Here is a 12,414-nt window from a genome sequence, read left to right on the forward strand (position 1 = left end):
ATCCCACAAAGCATAAATCTGCCAATGAGAATTTCTTGGAGTAATTTGCTAAAAACTGCCTCCAGGGGACCCCAAATCTCCAGTTGAAGTTTTGCTATTGTTAATAGGCTTGATTTTGTTGTAGCCTTTGAAAATGGAGTTAGAAGAGGGATCTTTGTTCTATATTTGGGCTGACCCCAGAATGAATATATAAAAATAACCCCGAGCTACAGAGCAGGGGAAGAAATTCAACTTGAGGCAGAAAATGCTATCAGAAGAGATTATGAAAATTTAAAGCACATCCCCACTTTTTAATGGAGCTGTTTGATTTTTTTTTTTCTGTTTTTCCTGAATTCTATATAGATTCTAGTTATCAGCCCTTTATCAGATGTATAGCATGCAAATATTTTCTCCCATTCTGTAGGTTATCTGTTTGCTCTCGTGATAGTTTCCTTGGCTGTGCAGAAGTTTTTTAATTTGATCAGGCCCCTTTTATTTATTTTTGGTTTTGCTGTGATTGCCTTTAGGGTCTTCTTAATAAATCTTTCCCTAGGCTGATGACTGTAAGAATTTTTCCAACATTTTCTTCTAGAATTCTTATGGTTTCATGCCTTAGGTTTAAGTCTGTTATCCACCAGGAGTTGATTTTTGTGAGAGGTGTGGATCTTGTTTCAGTCTTCTACATGTGGCTATCTAATTTTCCCAGCACCATTTATTGAATGAGGATTCTTTTCCCCAGTGTATGTTTTTGTCTGCTTTGTCAAAGATGAGTTACCTATATGAGGATGGTTTTATAGCTGGTTTCTCACTTCTGTTCCATTGGTCTATGTTTGTGTTCTTGTGCCAGTTTAATGCTGTTTTAGTTACTATAGCCTTGTAGCATAGCTTGAAGTTTGGTAAATTGATGCCTCTCAATTTGTTCTTTTTGCTTAAGATTGCTTTTGCTATATGGGGTCTTCTCTGGGAAGGTCTTGAATTTTCAAGATTTATGGAATGAATGTTTGAATCAATCTCTTTTGTATTTCAAGGGGTTATGACACCTCATGACATCACAGTTACATTAAAGAGTGTGATTTCTTCCATGGTTGTGTGTGAAATTTCAGAAAGGGACTCTTCGTCTACATTTTTATTGGATTTCCTTTTTTTTATTATTAATATATAAAAGTTCTTTACATATATGAATACTAATCCTTGATTAGTTATATATATATGTAGAAAATATTTTCCTACTATGTGGCTCTTTATTACTTTTATGGTGTCTTTTGATGGGTAGAAGTTTGAAATTTTAATAAAGTTGAGTTTATTAATGATTTTCTTCATAGTTAGAGCTTTTAGGATTTTAAGAAATCTTTCCCAACTACGAAATCATAAAGACAAATTATCTTCAAAAACTAAGTTTTAGTCTTTAATCCATCTATATTTGATTTCTGTGTATAATGTAAAGTATGGATGCAATTTTATTTTGTTTTACTTTTTAACAATGGAAATTATGATAATAGATATCTTTCTTGGCATTTCACCATGAAGTGTGACGTTTGTTTTAATTTTATTTTTTTAGATGTCCTTTTTCAGGTTAAGGAAAGTCCTCTCTCTTTCCATTTTATTGTTTGTCTTGCTTATGAATTATATGGAATTTTATCAACCTCTTTTTTTGTATCCATTGAGGTGATAACATAATTTTCCCTTTTTATTATGTTAGAATAATGAATGATGTTAACAATTTATTTATTTTTGATTAATTCTATGTTTCTGAAATAATTCCAGCTGGGTCATGGTGTATTATTTCTTTAAGCAATATTGTGCTCAATTTGCTGAACTTATGCTCATAAGTGAGATTGGCAAGTAATGTTTTCCTTGGTATCTCAGTTTAAGAGCTCCAGAAGATGTATTGAGAAAACTACTTTTTCTATTCTCTGAAAGCTTATGTAGGATTGAAATTATCTGCTATGAAGCCATTTGGGCCTAATATTTTCTTTGGGGGAATATTTTTAATTATTGATTTAATTTCTTTAATGGTTATAGGACTATTAAAATTTTACTTGCTTTTTGAGTAAGTTTTAGAATTTTTATTTTTAAAGAATTTACCTATTTTGTACATCTTTTCAAAATATTTGACCTTAATGTTTCCCCTAATAACTTCTATTTTTTAATCTCTACAGCATTTATTATTATGTTCCCTTTTCATTACAAATATTTTTTATGTCATCTATTTGCTTCTTGATTGATCCAGCCAGGAGTTTTTTTTTTGTTAATTGTATTATTAATCTGTTCAAAGAGGAGTCAACTTCTTTTGTCTTTGTTCATTCTTTCTATTGTATGTTTTTACTTTCATTAATTTATAATTTTATCTTTAATATTCCTCTCTATAATTTCCTTTGTGTTTGGTTTTCTATTTTTTTTTTTCCTGAACTTTTGGATTGTACCACTAAACTTATTGAAGCTGTCTTATTGAAATTGTCTCAAACATACTTCTAAGGCCATGGTCATTTGTGATCTCAAGGAGTCGATCTTCTTCTAGCACGGACAAAGTTGATTCACCTGGCTTATTCATAAAAGGGTCACGGATCCATTCCTTCCCAGTTAGGATTCTTTTGTGGTTGGGAAGTGATGCTCAAACTCTTTTGAAGTGTTTGTATTTTTCCAATGTAGATATTTCCTTGTATATATTATACTATAAGTAGCACTATAGCTATATCAACCATTTTGTTTTGTTTTGTTGTGTGTATTTCTTTCATTTTTCTTGCCTATTTAGACTGAATTGATTTCTTCTTCATTATCCTTTTGCTTTTTTCTCCTCAACTTGTTTAACAGTTATATTTGATATATCTATTTTTCTAAAAGTTATCCTATTTATTTTAACCTGCATATTTAACAAAATTTAGAATTAATCAGAATATTTACTGTCCACCTGAAAATTATAAGAAATTAGAATGCTTCAACTCTGATAATCTTACTTTCCAATTTACATACAACTGATGTCTCATATATTAGTTCTGTTACATTTTTAAAGATAGAAATCAAATATCATTATTTTATACAATCAACCTTGTTTAGATTTAATCAAGAATTAAACAATATCTTTGCTTATGATTATTTCTTGCACTCAGACCTTCCCTCTGAGATTATTTTTATTCTGCCTAAAATACATCCTTTGGACCAGCCTTTTTGGCACCTGGGAATGGTTTCAGGGAAGACAATTTTTCCACAGACCAGGGGGTGGAGGAAATGAGTTTGGGATGATTCAAGCGTGTTACATTTATTGTGCACATTATTTCAATTATTATTAAATTGCAAAATATAATGCAATAATTGTACAACTTACCATAATGCAGACTCAGTGGAAGCCCCGAGCTTGTTTTCCTACAACTAGATGGTCCTACCTGTGGGTCATGGGAGACAGTGACACCCAAAGTATGTCACTTATGTCCAGTCTACTCCGTAATCTTATTTTGGTTGTTGTCACTGCAGAAAACCTGCTTTACAAAGATTTGATGTTGGAAATAGAAGCAGGCTTTTCAGTGCTTTTGTGGCAATCTCAGGATATTCTGCCTTGACTTTAATCCAGAATGTGTAGAGATTTGAAGTTGTCTCAAACATACTTTTAAGGCCATGGTCATTTGTGACCTCAAGGAGTTGATCCTCTTCTAGCACAAAGTTGATTCACTTGGCTTATTAACAAATGGGTCACAGATCCATTCCTTCCCAGTTCAGAATTCTTTTGTGGTTGGGAAGTGATGCTCAAACTCTGTTGAAAGCATGAGATAGATGATAATGCATCAGCTGGGAGAAAGAAGGCCCTGGCTCAGTCTCTTTCAAAATCTCTGCTAATGTTTGATACATGTCAAAAACCCCAATGTTCACTCATTGTCCCCATGATCCCAGTTTGGCTTTGAATGCAGCCACTTTATCTGCCAACTTGAACACAGTTGTTGTTCTCCCCTGAAATGACTGATTGAGTTCATTGAGCAGGTTGAAGATGTCATACAAGTAAACAAGTTTTGTGATGCATTTTGTGTCACTGAAATGTGCTACTAGGGGTGACTGTTTTTCTAAAAGTAATCTCTGGAGCAGCTCTCATAACTCAAAAACTCTGACTAGTGATATACCATTAGAAAGCCATCTCACTTTTGTGTATAATAGAAGACATATATGCTCTGCGTCCATCTCTTCACAGAGTTGAATGAACAGATGTGAGTTGAAGGCATGTGCTTTAATGTGGTTGATGATTTTAATCACATCCTGAAAAATGTTTTTTAATTCAGGTGATTTTCTTAGGCTAGCCAGCATTTCTCTGTGGATGACACAGTGCATAGACTCACATTCAGAAATGATCTTCTTGACCTGAGTAGTGAAGCCAGAAAGCTGTCTAGTCATGGCAGCCATTCCATCTCTCCATATACTGACACAAAATGGCCAATTCAGTTTTTCTGATATGTAATCATTCAAAGCCTTGAATAGTTCTGCAGCTGTGGTGTTGGTTGGCAACAAAATTTCTCATGACATATCATAACGCACATAGTCCTGAAAAATACATCACACAAAAATAAGCATTGTTGCCTTGCCAATATTGGTAGTCTCATCAACATTGATTGTGTACCACGGTGACTCCTTAATCATGTCTAACAATTCTGCCTCAATATCCTCTGCTGTTTCATCAATTTGTTTAGTTATGGTGTTAATCGAAAGAGGAATGCTTGCCACCTTTTGAACTATAGCCTCTCCTAAAAGTTCATGGGAAATGTCTTCAGCAGCAGGCAGGATCAACTCTTCACCAATAGTGAAGTGCTTCTTAGCTTTAGCAATTCTGTTAGCCACTAAGAATCATGGTCTCATTGCAGACACATTTGATTAAGTGGTGGCCTTCAATAATTGCTTCTGTTCTTCATGTTCATGTTTTTTTCTTTTGCAAAACTCCAAAGCCTTCTCTTTTAATGAGAAGTGCTTAGTCTCCATGTACTGAAGCCATTTGGAAGGTTTCATGGCTTTGTTGGATAGCTGGTCACCAAATATTTTAAAAAGGGGATTTGGAGAACATGAATCACCTGTTGCAATGAACCTGTAATTTAAGTAGAACTGTTGGTATTTTCTCTTAAATGCAGCCTTTATTTTGTTGGCAGTCTTAGAATTTTTTGCTGTCTCATTATTGGGTATTTCCCCCTTTTCAAAGCAGCTCTCCAGTGATGTTTGCTTTTTGCTCATTTTTGCTAGGGTTAGCTTGTGGGCTTACCAAAACTATGACTGAGACAAGTACGCAATGTGGAAAAGAGGCACAGATGGGAGTGGTAAATACAATAATGGGTGGGCCATACACAGACTAAAATTAAGTGTTGGATTCTGACTCAAAGCTTGCCACCAGATGCAGGTCTACCTCAACTCACTTGCCACTATAAAGCCTGCCAGCACATAAACCTTAATTGTCACTTGCCACTCACTGATAGGATTTTGATATGAGCCTGCAAGCGATTGATTTATTATGGTCTCTGTGCAGTCGAACCTCTCTGCCAGTTATAATCTGTATTTGCAGCTGCTCCCCAGGGCTAGCATCACCACCTCAGCTCCACCTCAGATCATCAGGCGTTAGATTCTCATGAGGAAGTGCTACCTAGATCCCTCAAATGCACAGTTTACAGTAGGGTTCAGCTCCTATGAGAAGCTAAAGTGATTGCTGATCTGACAGGAGGCGGAGCTCAGGAGCTGATGTGAGCAATGGGGAGCGGCTGTAAATACAGATGAAGTTACACTTGCTAGCCTACTGCTCATCTCCTGCTGTGTGGCCTGGCTCCTAATAGGCCATGGACCAGTACTGGTTCAAAGCCTAGGGTTGGGGACTGCAACTTTAGACTTTCCATTATTATGGATTTTTGGTGATAGACTCTGTGCTTTAGTTTGTGTCTTTTCCAGTTTTTCTTTAAAATGTTCAGTTGTACTTCATTTACTCAAAAGAAGAAAGTAGCAGTAAAAAAGACAGGCTATGGGGCTAGGGGACAGGAAAAATCAGGTGTTATCTAAAAGGTATGGAGTTTCTGTTTGAGGATAATGAAAAAGTTGTGGAGATGGACAGTGGTAATGGTTGCAAAACATTGTGGATGTACTTAATGTCACTGTAATTGTATGCTTGAAAATGGTTAGAATTAGTGTTATTTTATATGTATATATTTTTGTTTGTTTTTGTTTTTTTTGAGACAGGGTCTGGCTCTGTTACCCAGGCTGGAGTGGAGTGGCACAACCATACCTCACTGCAACTTTGAACTCCTGGGCTCAAGCCTCCTGAGTATCTGGGACTACAAGGCACGTGCCACCAAGACTGGCCCTGATGTGATTATGTTTGAATACACATGCACACACGCACACATGCACACACAACAGGCTTTGGGGAGGGATTGCCTGTCTTCACATCACCTGTCTTTCTAACAAGGTGACCTGAGGCAAGTAAATTAACCTTATTCTGCTATCATTTTCTCATCTGTTAAATGGAGTGTTATGATTACCTTCCTCAAAAGTCTTTCATGAGGATGATATGAGTTCGTATATTTAAAATGATTAAAACAGCGCCTGTCTATTCTGAATACTTCACCATGTAGTAAGCATTAGCGATTATTATGGTTCTTTATTCTTCATATACAGAGATCACTAACTGGTGACAAGAATGAGAACACAGGCCTAAGGAGGCCATGTAACTCAGTGTTTAAACACAACATTGTGCCTGGAAGTCTTTGCTTCTTCCCCTGAAATCTTGATTGCAAACTCAATGATTTTACACAATTCAGACCTAATTTTTACTTACATTTCTCTGCTGTGCCCAGAGATGTGAGAATGTGACTTGATTTTTTTTTTCTTCAGATATTTACTTACTTCCTAGTTTCTGTGACTTTTATTTAATCCCATCATTTAAAAACCAAGTTTCAGTTGTTTAAAAATTTGATGTTAACGGTTTTTATGAAATGGAAGTCTTCATACTGTGAAGGCAACTGTCAGACCATTTCATGTGAGTATTATAGTACTTGAGTACTTGTCAGAAAAACAAATCTTTTGTTGCCTTTCAATTTTCATAACAGCTTGAAAGTGCTTGTGAGCAGGGTGATTTTTGGTTGTTTCATATATTTGTTTATAGTTCTGAACAAAAGTATGTATTTATCCTCAATTTGAATGCCTAGTCTATTTCCATTCTTTTGAGAAACTTTTTTTGTTTCTTTGTTTTGATGTGTTAGGAAAAATAAAATTAAAGATATCCCTGTAGTTTATGAAGTTTATGAAAATAATAGGAAGTAACACTAACATAATAATAGGAAGCAAGTATTATAGTAAATAATAGGAAGTTTACTATTTATTATATAGTAAATAATAGGAATAAGTTTTTACTTATTTAGTTTCTTAACCTGTAGATTTTATTGAGCATATAATATGTATTGTGAATACAGTTAGGTAATCTCTAAAGATTTATTTGTTATAAAGGAATTAATGTTATTTCCATTCTTTTAAAAAATATGTTCAACTGAAGTTAAAATTGTTAACCCTATTTATTAGGCAGTCCAAGTTTCTTTTAAAGGTATGCAGAATGTTTAAAGTACTCATACATATGCAGACTGGAAGTATTTTATAATGAAATGGACCCAATTGTTTTGGGGAAAAAATGTAAAACTCTGTAATTCTATTTATAATGTGAAAATTATAGTGGAGACAGAAAGGAACCTAATTGATTAAGTCAGAACTCATCAAGAAAGAAAAAGCCTCTTTCAGGCACCCATGGGACACCAGCGCTCAGCAGCCCCGTGACATTAAAGATTCTCACAGCCGCAACCACTTCACAAGTTGTTCCCAGCTGGCTATCCACTTTATATAAATTACGCTAGGAATATTTCACCAAGCTGGAAGATAAAAATATCTTTAAACATCCAAAACCTCAAAATGTTTGATAATAATAAGTTTTTAATTGGCTCTTCAGCTTTTGTTTTTTAAATAGGGCAGTAGATGCTAATAACTCAGAGCTGGCCTATCTGCTGGTGGCCGATGTAGAAATGAATGAATTCCAACCCTTTAATGTTATAAATAGAGCAAGATCTAGTTGCTCCTGATTATCAAACTAATTAAATTTATGCAGTAAAAAAGTTAGTGACGTCTACTATATACGGCTGGTCTTATGTAATGTTTTAAAGGCAAATTAAGTATAGTATTCATCTCTAGGAGAGATTTCATATTACTTGTTATGGTTTTTGTTTGCTTGTTTTGAGGCATATGGGTTCCAGAAGAATACTACTACTCACTCCAGAAATCAGCATCCTGAAAGATGAAGTGTTGAATTTTAAATCCCCAAATTGCTGAACCACAGAGTTGCATGAGATCTTATTTTATATTTTTATTTCATTATTTTGCCTTTTAGAAGGACTTTATGTAAAATAATGTGGTCAATTAAGGTTATATTCTGTTTTGAAAATTCCACAAAAGAAATAAATATGATCTCCAGTTCATTTTTTCAATAAGGCATAGCTGTTCGCCTTATGGAAAGTAGAAAAAGGTAGGGAAAGAGTTTACTTTTTCTCCCAGCTTTTGAAGGTGATGTCTTCTGTCTTTCATTGTTTAGAAATTTGCTGTTAGTCTAATTGTTGATCACTTATAAATAATCCTTTTTTCTCCTAGTTGCTTTAAATATCATGTCTATGATTATTTTTCCATTGTCAATCTATCTGTCATCTATTATCTATCCACCCATCTATTATTCTTGAAACGATCTTTTGCTTTTTGACTCATGAATGACAATCTGAATACTTTATCAATTCAATAATATTCTCAGTCATTGTATTTTTGAATAATACTTCTGCATTCTTTCTATTATCACCATCTAGTACTCTAATTAGCTGTATATTTGACCATCACATTTTGTTTTCGATGGGGCTTAAATTGTCTTTTCATTTTTCTAATTCCTTATCACTCTGTGATAGATTCTAGGTATTAATAATTTCCTCAGAGCCACCTTGTCTTTCAATTCATTAATTGTGACTTCTATTTTGTCTTATCTGCTGTGTAATCTGCCTATTAAGATTTAATTTCTGTGATTATATTCACTCATTAAATGTAAAATGTCCAGTTTTGAATCAAAAGTATAGTTTATTATATATATCTCAAACAAGAAACAGTACAATTAATCACAGTATGTGCCTAAACTATTGACATAGCTTTGCCACCTTTTTTTGTTCTTTTTTTTCTTGTTTTATATTATATTTTATTTTTTAATTTCAGAGTATTTGTAACAACCTGGATGGAAGTGGAGACCATTCTTCTAAGTGAAGTATTGCAAGAATGGGAAAACAAACACCACGTGTAACTCGATGTTGCCATGTCAACAGTAGCTTGTTTTTGTCAGCAGTGGAGAAGCCTGGAGAGTAAGTGGTGAGGAAATTGCGAAAAGGTGTTTTCCACAGCTTGTTGAGAATTGAATATTTTTCATTCCAAGAAGTGGAACAAAGCCTGAAAGAAGTGGTAGTCAGTTGGCGAAATGTCTGGTAAATATGGTCGATGACAGAGGGTTACTGAGTCCAGCCGTTGTAGTTTGAGCAGCGTTGTTTTTTGTGACACGTGGTCTTGCAAGAGGATTAACCTGTCTCTATCGAATGATCATTTCATCTAATTGGTTGCAGTAGAAATCCACTGTAATAGATTGACCAGGTTTCCTGAAGCTGTAGTGGATAATACCAGTTCTGGACCACCAAACAGACACCATTAACTTTTTTGGATGAATATTTGCTTTGGACTGTGTTTCAGCACTTCATCTTTATCCAACCATTGTGCAGAACATTTGTGATTGTCATCACATGTAACAATTGTGATTGTCATCACATGTAACAATTGTGATTGTCATCACATGTCATCACATTTTTCATCACATGTAACAATACGGTGTAGAAATGATTTGTCTTTATGTTGTGACAGCAAAGAAAGGCAAGCGTCGAGACAATTTCTCTTCTGATGCTCTTTTAATTCATGCAGAACCCATCTATCCAGCTTCTTTACCTTGCCGATTTGTTTCAAATGGTCCAATATTGTTGGAATAGTAACGCCAGACCTTGCTGCTAATTCATGCATAGGTTGAGATAGATTCGCTTCCACTACGACTTTTAGCTTATCATTATCCACCCTGGCCTCAGGTCTGCCACGTGGCTCATTTTCAAGATTAAAATCACTAGAACAGAACTTCTCAAACCATCATACTGTGCATTTATTAGCCACATCCTTCCCAAACACTTTGTTGATATTTTGAGCTGTCTGCACTGCGTTGGTTCCATGATGGAACTCATATTTGAAAACAACATAAATTTTTGACCTATCCGTGGTTTCATAAAAATTGCTCAAAAACATTTAAAAGATAATCACAAGCCAAAACATGCATTTGAAAGACTGAGGATGTACCTTCATAATGAAAATAAAACAAGAAGTGTCAAAATGAAATGTCAGAGATATCAACTTTCAAACTTAGTACTTAGGGAAATCAAACATTTCATACTTAGTAACCTAATATTTCTAAATTTTAGAAGTTTGAATTGTCCTTTCTCTAGCTAATCCTTTTCTATTGCACCTTGTTCTTTTCTTAAGATGGACTTCTGGCCGGGCGCGGTGGCTCACGCCTGTAATCCTAGCTCTCTGGGAGGCTGAGGCGGGCGGATTGCTCGAGGTCAGGAGTTCGAAACCAGCCTGAGCAAGAGCGAGACCCCGTCTCTACTATAAATAGAAAGAAATTAATTGGCCAACTAATATATACAAAAAATTAGCCGGGCATGGTGGCGAATGCCTGTAGTCCCAGCTACTTGGGAGGCTGAGGCAGGAGGATTGCTTGAGCCAGGAGTTTGAGGTTGCTGTGAGCTAGGCTGACGCCACGGCACTCACTCTAGCCTGGGCAACAAAGCGGGACTCTGTCTCAAAAAAAAAAAAAAAAAAAATGGACTTCCCTTTTAATAATTTTAAATATTCTCATTTCTAAATGGCTTACCAGATTCTTCTATTATATAAATTTTGTGGCATTCTTATCCTTTTGGGAGTTGTCCCTGCTAATCATTACTCATGGTGGAATAATTAAAAGTACTTTAAACGGGCCGGGCGTGGTGGCTCACGCCTGTAATCCTAGCACTTTGGGAGGCCGAGGCGGGCGGATTGCTCAAGGTCAGGAGTTCAAAACCAGCCTGAGCGAGACCCCCGTCTCTACCAAAAATAGAAATAAATTAATTGACCAACTAAAAATATATATACAAAAAATTAGCCGGGCATGGTGGCACATGCCTGTAGTCCCAACTACTCGGGAGGCTGAGGCAGTAGGATCACTGAGCCCCGGAGATTGAGGTTGCTGTGAGCCAGGCTGACGCCACGGCACTCACTCTAGCCTGGGCAACAAAGTGAGACTCTGTCTCAAAAAATAAATAAATAAATAAATAAAAGTACTTTAAACATATCTTTAGCGTTGCATTTAGGGTACTTGTAGGTATGTAGTGAACTTAGGTGGAAGTCTTGGCCCTGTAATACAGATTTGTTTTTGCTTCTACCAGAGATTCAACAAGTTATCCTTGTTCAAGATAGTTTCGTTGCTGTTGTTGTTGCTAATTTCTTGACTAGACAAACTAGGCAGGAGAATTTTGAACTCCAAACCCATCCAAGGTGCTGGTCCATGGTTCTAGACTTTCAAGGGATGTTTATTGTCTTTTTTTTTTTTTTTCATACAAGCTTATGGAGACAGAGCTTCCCTCTTGTTTAGTTTGCGAGTGCAGTTTTATTCAAGTCTACTTTTAACTAATAGTGAAACAGTTTGAACATTTTGAGGCCCCAAATTGATGCAGGTGTTTTAGTTCTCACTTCCTCCTATATGGGCCCAAAGGCCTCATTTCTTGTTGCTCCTGGTGTTCAAACCCAAGCCCTAAGTTTATGGAAACTTTCCTCCGTATCTGTCACCCACAGCAAGGACAGCTTCCAGTATATTCTCTTACTGCTTTAGTTTTCACCTCTCTTTTTTTCTGACTCCTATGGACTTCCTGTTCTTGGACTTTCAACTATGGATTTAGGTGAATTTTATCCAGTATTTCTAGATGTTTGCATCTGGATAATTTTTAGTTATTTTATTTAACCCTCACAAAAAACCTGAATGGTTGGATTTATATATTTTTTATGAGTGAGGAAGTTGGGACTAAGAGAGGTTAAATTACTTGCCCAAGGTCATATAGTAGGAATATATCACAGGTATGATGTCAGTGAAGGTCTATTTGATGTAACAGCCCTTGCTTTCAAACATTTACAGACTAAGCTTCCCTTATCCTAAATGTTTGGGACCAGAAGTGTTTCAGATTTCAGAATTTTTTTTTTGGAGTTTGGAGCATTTGTGTATACAGAATGATATCGTGGGGATGAAACCCAAGTCTAAACATAAAAATCACTTATGTTTTATATACACCTTTTACCATA

The sequence above is a fragment of the Microcebus murinus genome, chromosome 13 (assembly GCF_040939455.1).
Source record: "Microcebus murinus isolate Inina chromosome 13, M.murinus_Inina_mat1.0, whole genome shotgun sequence".
NCBI classification, from domain to species: domain Eukaryota; kingdom Metazoa; phylum Chordata; class Mammalia; order Primates; family Cheirogaleidae; genus Microcebus; species Microcebus murinus.